The sequence below is a fragment of the Galeopterus variegatus genome, unplaced genomic scaffold, assembly GCF_000696425.1.
Source record: "Galeopterus variegatus unplaced genomic scaffold, G_variegatus-3.0.2 Scaffold1394, whole genome shotgun sequence".
In the NCBI taxonomy this organism is placed as follows: Eukaryota; Metazoa; Chordata; class Mammalia; order Dermoptera; family Cynocephalidae; genus Galeopterus; species Galeopterus variegatus.
In genome coordinates, this window is record NW_007727505.1 from 375093 (window position 1) to 384109 (window position 9017).

The following is a 9017-nucleotide window of genomic DNA, read 5'->3' on the forward strand; positions in this document are numbered from 1 at the left end:
TTTTTTTGGGGGGGGGGGGGGGTGAGGATGGGGGTGGTGATTAGCTGATATGGGTATCCGAACCCTTGACCTTGGTGTCAGAATGCTGAGCTCTAACCAACTGAGCCAACCAGCCAGCAAAGACTGCTTTGTATCAGGAGTCGGGGTAAACTCAGGGAGAGCCCCTGAAAAGGAAAGCTGCCAGCAGAATCTGACCCACTGTAGTGAAAGCCTGGAGTAGACACTCTAAGGCCCAGCCTGGTCCTGCCTTACTGTGTGGCTGGGGCAGAGTACTCCCCGCTCAGGACCTCAGTGTCCCCCTGTCCTTTAGGGGTCCCGTGAGGCTTGGCCAAGGTGGGGACAGAGTAAGGAGCCTCCCTGAGGTCTTCGCCCCTATGGCAGGCCATGGATGCCCAGAGAGGGGTCAGGCACTGGGCAAGAAGATCACTGTGACCTTGGGCAGGTCATCAGAATGGCATTTTTCAGTGTGAGCCCGGACAGTAAATGGATGGACCAGGTCGCTGCCCTGGGACCTGTTTGCTCTGCTGGGAGATAGGGCTAGGAGGGGCCAGGAACCGCAGGGACGGTGCAGCAGGTAACGCCCACCCACGCGGGCATCACGGAGTGAGAATTCGGCAGGCACATCTCGGCAGGTGTTGAGTTTGGCTAATTAAAGATTTTGAGGCCCAGGAATCCAGGCCACCGTGGGGCAGCTGCTTGCGTCAGCCGCTACAGGAAACATACCTCTCTGTCCAGGGATCAAGGTCCTTGGAGTCCCCAGGGCTCTAAGCCTGCTTTCCTCCCAGTGCTCTGGGACATAAGTGGCTCTTCAGTAGTGGGCTGGCTACGGGGAGGCATCCACACTGTCCTTCTCTTGGTTCTGTGGTCCCATGCATGAATGGGGACACAGACCCCATGGAGCTTATTACTATGGCCCAGACTTCCTGATCTCAGCCCATATCTAAGGGGAGAGGCAGCAGGACTGGCTTGAGGGTCCATTGTGATTATCCTTGGGGGTTCAAGGGTAAGGACTTCCCCCAGTTCCAACTCAGCACATTCTTTTTTTTTTTTCCTTTTTGTCTTTTTTACTGACCGGTAACGGGATCACAACCCTCGGTGTTGCGCCCATACCAGGGACCGGCAACGGGATCGCAACCCTCGGTGTCGCGCCCCCACCGCACTCAGCCAGTGAGCGGGAACCGGTCTCCACATGGGATCCGAACCCTCGGCGGGAGCGCCGCCGCACTCCCAAGCGGCACACTCTCCAGTGCGCCACTGGGCCGGCCCCCAACTCAGCACATTCTTACCACTCCCCTCGTTGGCTGAGGCAGGGGCCTCTCCCAGACTGGCACTCATCTGGACAGCTACCCCTCTGTCCACCTGCTTCTCCAGGTCTCAGAGAGAAGACATCCCCTTCTAGGACAAGCCATTAGTAAGAAGGGAAGGCAGATGCAATTTTTTTTTTTTTTTTGGTGGCTGGCCATTACAGGGGTCAAAACCTGGACTTTGGTGTTATCAACACCATTCTCTAACCAACTGAGCTAACCAGCCAGCCCCCAGATGCAACTGACATATTTGAATTGTATGTTCTCAAAGCACAGCCACGGGGATTGGTGGAGTATTAGAACAGGGAAGAAACACCCCTTTCCCCTCTCCCAGGCCTACAACTCCAGAGTTCTACTCCAGTGGATCCCAGTCCCCCATCTGCCATTCCCACATTGTCAGCAACACAACACAACGATGCAAGTGGTTAGTGTATGGACTGAGGGGGTGATATGCAGAAGGGGGCACATACAGAGAAAAGCAGCTGGCCCAGAGCATTGATATACTGGCCACACCAATCGGTCACCTCTCAGCTCATTGGTCCCGGGATCTGGGGTCTGTCCTCTATGTTCTGGGAAGCTGGAGGTGTCTAGGATAATAAGAGACAGCCAGCTGGGGCCAGAAGGCAGACTTTCCTGTGACAGGGTGCTTTTCTAGACACCCAACAGATGCTTATAGTTGGGCCTAGCTCCAGCCACCCAGGCCTCCCCTCCTGCCAGCCCCGGACCCTCCTTGCTTGCACTTGCCCACAGCAAGGTTGCAGCCAGAACTTCTTGGCTCAAGACTGGGCCAGAGCCAGCGGCAGCCCCCTCCCTCCTATTGCCAGCCTGCTGAGAGGGACGTGCAGCCTGAGGCCCAGCTGAGGCACAGGACAGGACATCATGTGACTGTGGCCCCCCAGGGGCAGGGGAGACCCTGAGCCAGCCAGCCCATCCTCCTCCCTGCTGACCCGGAATCCCCTGGAGGCGGCCAAATATTTGGACAGCCGGACTTCTGGCCCCAAAGAAAGCTGGAGCACAGGCTTTGGGCAGTTCAGGATTCACTGGAGACCCCAATGGGGGGCTAAAGGCAAAGTCAGCCTGGAGGAGGGGTGACATCCAACCTCAGGAAGAAGCAGAGAGTGTCGGAGGGAGGGAAGAGAGCTAGACAGGGAGAGAGCAGGGAGAGAAAACACACATGCATTAAATACAGGCATCCCCTGACCCATACAGAGAGACAGATAGAGAGGTCCAGGGAGGCAGAAAAATGCAGATGGATAAGAGAGGGACAGAGACTGAGGAAAACACAGAGAAAGACAAAAATCACGTGTAGATAGGTGGGTAAACATTCAGACAGGGAGACAGAGAGAAACAGAGACAACCAGAGAGGTAAGGAACTCAGAGATATTACCAAGCCGTCAGAGAGAGGCAGATGGAGGAGACAGACAATGAAACAGCAAGGGTCGGCCAACGAAAGACAAAGAGCCCTGGATGGCTCAAGAAGGGGAGAAGGAGCCAGAAGGCCCAGGTGAGGGGAAACAGACTCAGTGGGTACTGCAGGCATTGCCCGACAGAACCCTGAAAGAACCCACAAGAAAGCCACAACTGCATCTCCACATCCTCTCAAGGAGATGTTATGCTCCCACCAGCCAGGTGTAGTGACATTTAGAGGGTGGGGCTGAGCCCCCTAGGGCCACAAGGCCAGACTCTGCTGGGAAGCTCAGAGACTCAGGGCTTGTCTAGCCAAACAATGGAAAAGACATGCAGAGATGATGATGAGTTGGAATGACCCCCATTCTCAGCAGCCACTCACATGCACAGATGTGCCAGCTGGGAGACTATGTACAGGACATGGCCCACAGAGCAGAAATTCAAAACCAAGTCTCCCAGGCCACTGGCTGGAAAGCCCCTCCTGTCCCAGCAGTTGATCCTTGCCTTTGGCCCCAAGAAGCCCCACCTGGTCCTCCAGAGCCCCACCCTGCCCTTCTGTGTCTGTCGTCCCATGCAGAGTCAAAGGCCCACCCTGCACTCATAAGACTGAGTGTGCACATGGCACAGAGTAGGTGCTCAGTGAATGTTTAAAGAATGGGATAGGTTCAAGCCTTCAGCCCATTTTACCCGCTACAAGTGAGGCCTAGCTCCTGGCTGTGTCTGCACTAGAACATCCTTCCACAGGGACCCCATCCTACTATGGCATAGACCGCACATCCCACCCCAGCTTTCTGTGCACACAGACGCCAAAACCGCACCTCCCTGGGAGCCAACCATCTCCCTTCCCCTCCAAATGTTTTCCCTTCAAACTGGGTGCCTGTCTCCACACCTGGCTTAGACTTCCAGGGTACACTCCATTCAGATTAAAATCCTCCCCTGACCCAGCCTAGAGATCATGAACCAACCAGCCTGCTCATTGTGCCTCAGTTTTTCCATTTGCCCAGGGCTCCAAAGCTACTTGCTAGAGCAGTGGCACAAGGACAGGAGCAACCAACTGTCATGGTCTGGCCACCAGAAAGCCTGGACTGGGGCAGTGACAGTTTGTGATATGGGTCAAAAGAACTAACACTCAACAAAGAGTGTCTCGAGAGGCCAGTGAGGATATGAGCTCCATGGGCCCAGGCAGAAGGAAATTCTGAGACATACATCCCTCCCCTCCCCAGAGATGCAGCCTTCTGCCCCCAATCCCAAGAAGTCAAAGATTCTCATTTCTGATTTCAGCCATTCACTCCTGATCCCTCCAACCAGTGGAGCTTCCTGCGGGAAGGCTTCCGTGGCTGTGCCAAACCTCCCCACTTCAAAATGGAACTGTCTCTGGATCTCTCTAGCTTTCTATGCCCCAGACTAAGAGCCCCCAGAGATTTGCTTCCTTTTCAGAAGAAACTGAACCCCCATCCCAGACCGTGTACTGAAGAAGAGGGGCAGAAGGCTCAAGGGCCTCTTGCAGGGGCAGCACAGAGGCCTGAGGCAGTCATGGAAGGAGGGACAGGCTGAAGGAAGGATGCACATGGGTGCGGGTGTCCTCCACGGTTTTCCCTAGGGCACAAGGGCCTTTGATTTAGCCCTCCTCAGACCTGTTTGGGAGCCCATTCCTGGGCTCAGGGCTCAGGTCACTGTGGGAGGGAAACGGCAGATCCCCACCGGCCCCACCCGTGCCTCCCTCTCCCCGGGTGTAAACAAACGCACGCCATTTGCTGTGACCAATGGAAGCGGCCAATCGGGTGGGGGCGGGCTCTTGCAAACCAAGTCTTGCGTCCTACCCTCCTCCCGTGCGCGGTGCTGGCTCTTACACCCCCTGCCCGGGCGCCAGGTGAGGAGGAGCGCACACAGCGCCCCGCCCTCAGGCCAGGGAGCCACGCCTGCCCTTTGCCCGCCGTGCCCGCTGGCTCCGCTGCAAATGGCACTGGCTCTGGGGCCAGCATGTATCCCGCTGCCCCTCAGGCGGCCCGGCCCGATCTGCCCTCAAGCCCCTGCCCAACGCAGCCGGGATAAATATACCCGGATTCCCGGCGTGCCAGCCGGGCCGCTCTGCCTGTCAGGCGCCCGTCGGGGCAGCGCTCCAGTGACTGCTCCGGGCCCCTGTTGGGTCCTCTTTCCGGACCCTCTCCAGACCGCCCCCGCGGGCCCTGCCTCTGGAAGCCTGTCGGGTGCCGCCTGAGCCCCCAACAAGGCGTACTGTGGCCCCAACCCCGTGTGCCGCCGACCTCCTGCTGTCCCGCCCGGCCGTGCATAGAGGCCCCGAGGCGACAAAGTTCCCCTCCCGGGATCCGGCACAAGCTCGGAGCTGGGTCCCAACTGGCAGGCCCCCAGACCTGCGCCTGGAGCGCGCGAGGCTCTGGCTCGCCGGAGGCTGGGGCGCCTGCCGGGGTCGCGGCGGGCGAGTGGAGCTGCCCAGAGCCCGGCTACGGACTGGAGGGGGGACAGTAGGGTTCGGCCCGCCCAGTGCCCCTGGGCTGGTAGGTCGACGCCGCCAACGGTACCTGGCTTCGCGGGTGGGCACGCGCGGCGCTTCGCTTGGGCCGGTGCCGTCTGCTCTGCTCCCGGCTGAGCGTAGGGCTGCGAAGGCGACAGCCGCTGCGGGGGATGAAGTGCGCCCGGCCCCGCCCTCAGCCCGCCCCCGGCCCGCCAATCCCTGGCTGCCCGCGGGAGGAGGGGCTGGTCCGGGGAGGAGCGGGGGCTGGGGCAGGCCGGGAGCAAAGGGGCAGCTGGAGCGCTGGGGAGCCCCTAGGTAGAACAGCTTCTGCAGGAGGGGCTCCGTTGACTCTTGTGGGGGGAATGTTCCAGTCCAAAGCAGATTGTCCAAGGTCTCTAGGTACCACCTTAACCTCTAAAATGCTCTGCTCTCACTTCCGTGAAGCCAGAAGGGGATCTTCAGCTAAGAGGAGTGGGAACAGGGCAATGCTTAACCTCAGTGAAGGTTGCTTTGAATAGAGGACTTTCAGACATCACTCAAGCAACAGAATGCCTTTTCTACCTGCCTCACCCTTCCCAACCAGTGGTGGGAAGGGGTGGGGATGGGAGGGTTTCCTGCATCAATTCTGTCTTCACTGCAGACATTCAGAGGAGACTGTGGCTGGAACAGACAGGGTCAGTGGCAGTGAGGACAGGAGAGGGGAGCAAGGCTTGGCTTGCTCTGAGCCTTGCCGGGGGCTTCCCTGCCATGGCCCCCATTTCCTTATTTCTAAGGTGTAGGAGACAGCTGTCAGCCTCTCTGTGGCAAGTGGGAGCTGGGACTTGGTGCCCTGGGGTAAGGGGTTTTAGGGTAGCCCTGCTCTTGGCTGGAGGCTCCTATCCCACCCTTGCCTGCTTCCCACCTAGCACCTTTGTGCTCAGAGGTGAGCAGTGGATGTTGAGTCTCCAGGTCCAGCCATCAGGGAGCTGGGGGAAGCATTGACCTTTGGGGTGAACTGGGGGGTTTTCCCAGAGCAGCTTTGCCCCTTGCTTCTCAGCCACTGGCGCTGATCTGATTAATCCCATGGCCTCTGCTGTTCCTGTCCAAGCTGTGTCATGTCTGCCCCGCTTCCCGATGCTGGGGGGAATGCCCTCAGAGGACGGGCCTAACCCCTCCGCTGCCCTGGGCTGGGAGTCAGGACTCCTGGAGTCACTTCCTGCTGACTCACAGCACCCCCACAGCCAAGCCCTAGCGTACCTCAGTTTCCCTCTGTGTCATAAGGAAATGGCTCTTTCTTTTCCCCTGATCTGAGGGGAGTGGGTGAAGGGGAAGCTGTGAGCCCGGAGCAGGTGGCTCAGCTCTGACTGTGAGTGCCAGGGAGCTGGGAGGGCTAAGGAGAAAGGCATTGGGATGGTGGCAACCCCCCAAAACCTCAAACCACCAGAGCTCCTGCCTCACTGGTGGGTGGAAAATAGGAAGGGACTGGCTTTCCCTCCTGATCTGGAGCTGGTGTAATCCCCAGGTCAGAGTTCACCTTGATCATGAGGGGCCATTAGACTCCCATCCCCTGAAAAGGCATGGCTCCACCACAGGACAGAGCTAGGTAGGAGAGGTGCTGACTAGGTCTCAGGTCTGCCCCTCACCTCCCACCTGGAGACATCCTGGATGCTCTCAGGAGCCATTTGCAAAGTGTTGGTGGCTCCCATTGGCAGTTCCTGGCTAGGAGTGACTCAAAGTCACCCAACATGTGGGTGTTGGGGTCCTCAATCCAGCCACAGGCTGGCTGGGCCGAGCTGCTATGTGAGGCCCAGAGGCAGGTATGATGTGGGGTCCCTGGGACAGGCCAGTTGTGGCCAGGCTGGGGGAGGGGCTGATTGTTGTTGCTAGGCCTGGGCCCTGGCCAGGGCAAACACAGCTCAGAGGCCTTTCCCTACCACCTGCCGAATCTCTCAGCCCAGCCTGTGGTGGCCCGACAGTTGGACAGCTGGAATGGGGCTCTGAGAGCTGCCTGGTGTCTTCTCTCAGAGGCTGGTGAGAATGCCCATCCTTGCAACCACAGTGTTGGGAGCAGCCACCTGGGGTAAAAGGTGGGGAAGCTTCATCTCAGGCTTCAGCCTGGCCTCCACCTCCACTCCCTCATTTCTGTAAACTTAAACACAGGACCAAGAGACTGCCAAGCATGTGGGGCAGAACTTAGGGTCCCAGGATTGCTCAGACCTTCCTTGGAGGGTCCCAGCAGCCCTTTGGTCTCCTCCTCCCTCTCTAGTCATGAACTCTCTGCCTCCAGCTCAGCAGCCTCTTCTCACCAGGCCACTCCCTCCACTGGCACTCAATCCACACAGTGCCCTGAAACCCTCTTCGCCTCCAACCCAGTCCTTCCCAGAGCCCGGCATCTGTATCCACTGACGCCTCGGACACCCTGCAGGCCCCTGCCCTCACACTAAGCTGGCCTCCCTCATATCCCCCCAACCTCCTCCCAGTTGGCCTCTCCACCTCCACCTCCCCCACTGTCCGGCTGGACATGCACACGTTCCTGCTGTTTGCATAACATGCCAGCATTCATGCTCCTGTGCTTCTGCCCTTGTGCTTCCCAGGGTCCGAGGTTCCCCACCCTGTCCCACCTCCTTGGCAAACTCCTACTTGTCGTTTGGCAGGCAAATAGGAGATCACCTCTGAGAACCCTGCCTGAGTTTCTGGGAAAAGCCAGCTATCCCAATGCTTACTGCAGCTGCTCTTGCTAGCCCCCTGTCCCCTAAAAAGTCCCAGCCTCAGTGTCTCCAAGCACAATCTCTGGTGGTCTAGATGGGAAAGCTCCTGCCAGGTCAGAGTGCATGAATCAAGGAATGCTTGATGGAGAAGCAGCCTGTGAGCTTGGCTCTGCCAAGGGGAAAGAAGACATATGCCAGTGTGGGGAAGCAAAAAGGCACTCTGCATGGAGGAAAGAGCTTGGCCAAAGAGATATGAGTATGAGTGCGGGATAGCACTGCCAAGTGCAGGGCTGTGTGCGGGGGGCAGGACACATGTTCTGGAGTCATGCTGGGGGCTTTGAAGGCCACATAGGAGGGGGTGGTTCCCACCTCCATGCCCGCCGGGGTTGGTGTCCCTGACTACATTCTGTTCAGTTTGGTGCCTGGGAGGCTCCTCTTTAGGCATGCACAGTGGTTTAGTGTCACAACACAGCGGGTATGGAGGGGACCCATAGGCGATCCTCCTATCTAGCCCTTCCCTGGCCTGGGCCCCCAGAGCTGGTGACCTCTTAGCCAAGGCCTGCTCCCGCAGCCTTGGCATGCCCGCTCTCTCTCCTCTGAGATCTGGCCCCCAGCTTCTCTGGCCACTGAAGCAGCTTAATGAGCCCAGGTCACATGGGTTGTGCTACTGCTCATGGGGAGGGCCCACACCCCCAGTGGCCACCCAGCCAGGCCCTGACGTCAGCGGCATTAAAAGTCCACTAGGCTTGTCTAATCTCTGATCGGTGGCAGGGCCAGGTTAGTCCCACCAGAGCCAGAGCTAAAGGCCATGGAGGCCTCAGGGGAATCTTGAGGTTGTGGGTCAGACAGGGATGGTGGTAGCTGAAGGTGTCCACAGTAAACGTTCCCATCTACAAGACTGGGGTGTGGCCACTGTGCTGATTCTGGGCCAGCTCTCTCTGATCCTCTGCCCTGGACTATGAATCAGGTACCGGGCACCCACTGATCTTGCTCCTTAGGGTATAATTACACTGGTGTGGTGAGTTGGGCTCAGGAGGCTTCAGGCGCCCTCCCCCTCTCACACTTGCTGGCTATGGACAGGGCAGCTGGAGGCCAGGCAGCGTCCCCAGCCCACGGGATCCAGGAATACCATCCCGGTCCTGAAGC

General features: G+C 58.4%; 1 protein-coding gene across 1 annotated transcript in view; it reads right to left on the minus strand.

Moving 5' to 3' along the window:
* The window catches only part of SLC38A3 (solute carrier family 38, member 3), a 15587-nt gene extending 10231 nt beyond the window's left edge, over positions 1 to 5356 (minus strand). Inside the window, exon 1 of the mRNA XM_008576763.1 lies at positions 5252 to 5356. The gene's annotated coding sequence lies outside the window, so the exon portion shown is untranslated. The remainder of the gene's footprint in view (positions 1 to 5251) is intronic.
* Positions 5357 to 9017: the final 3661 nt, after the last annotated feature.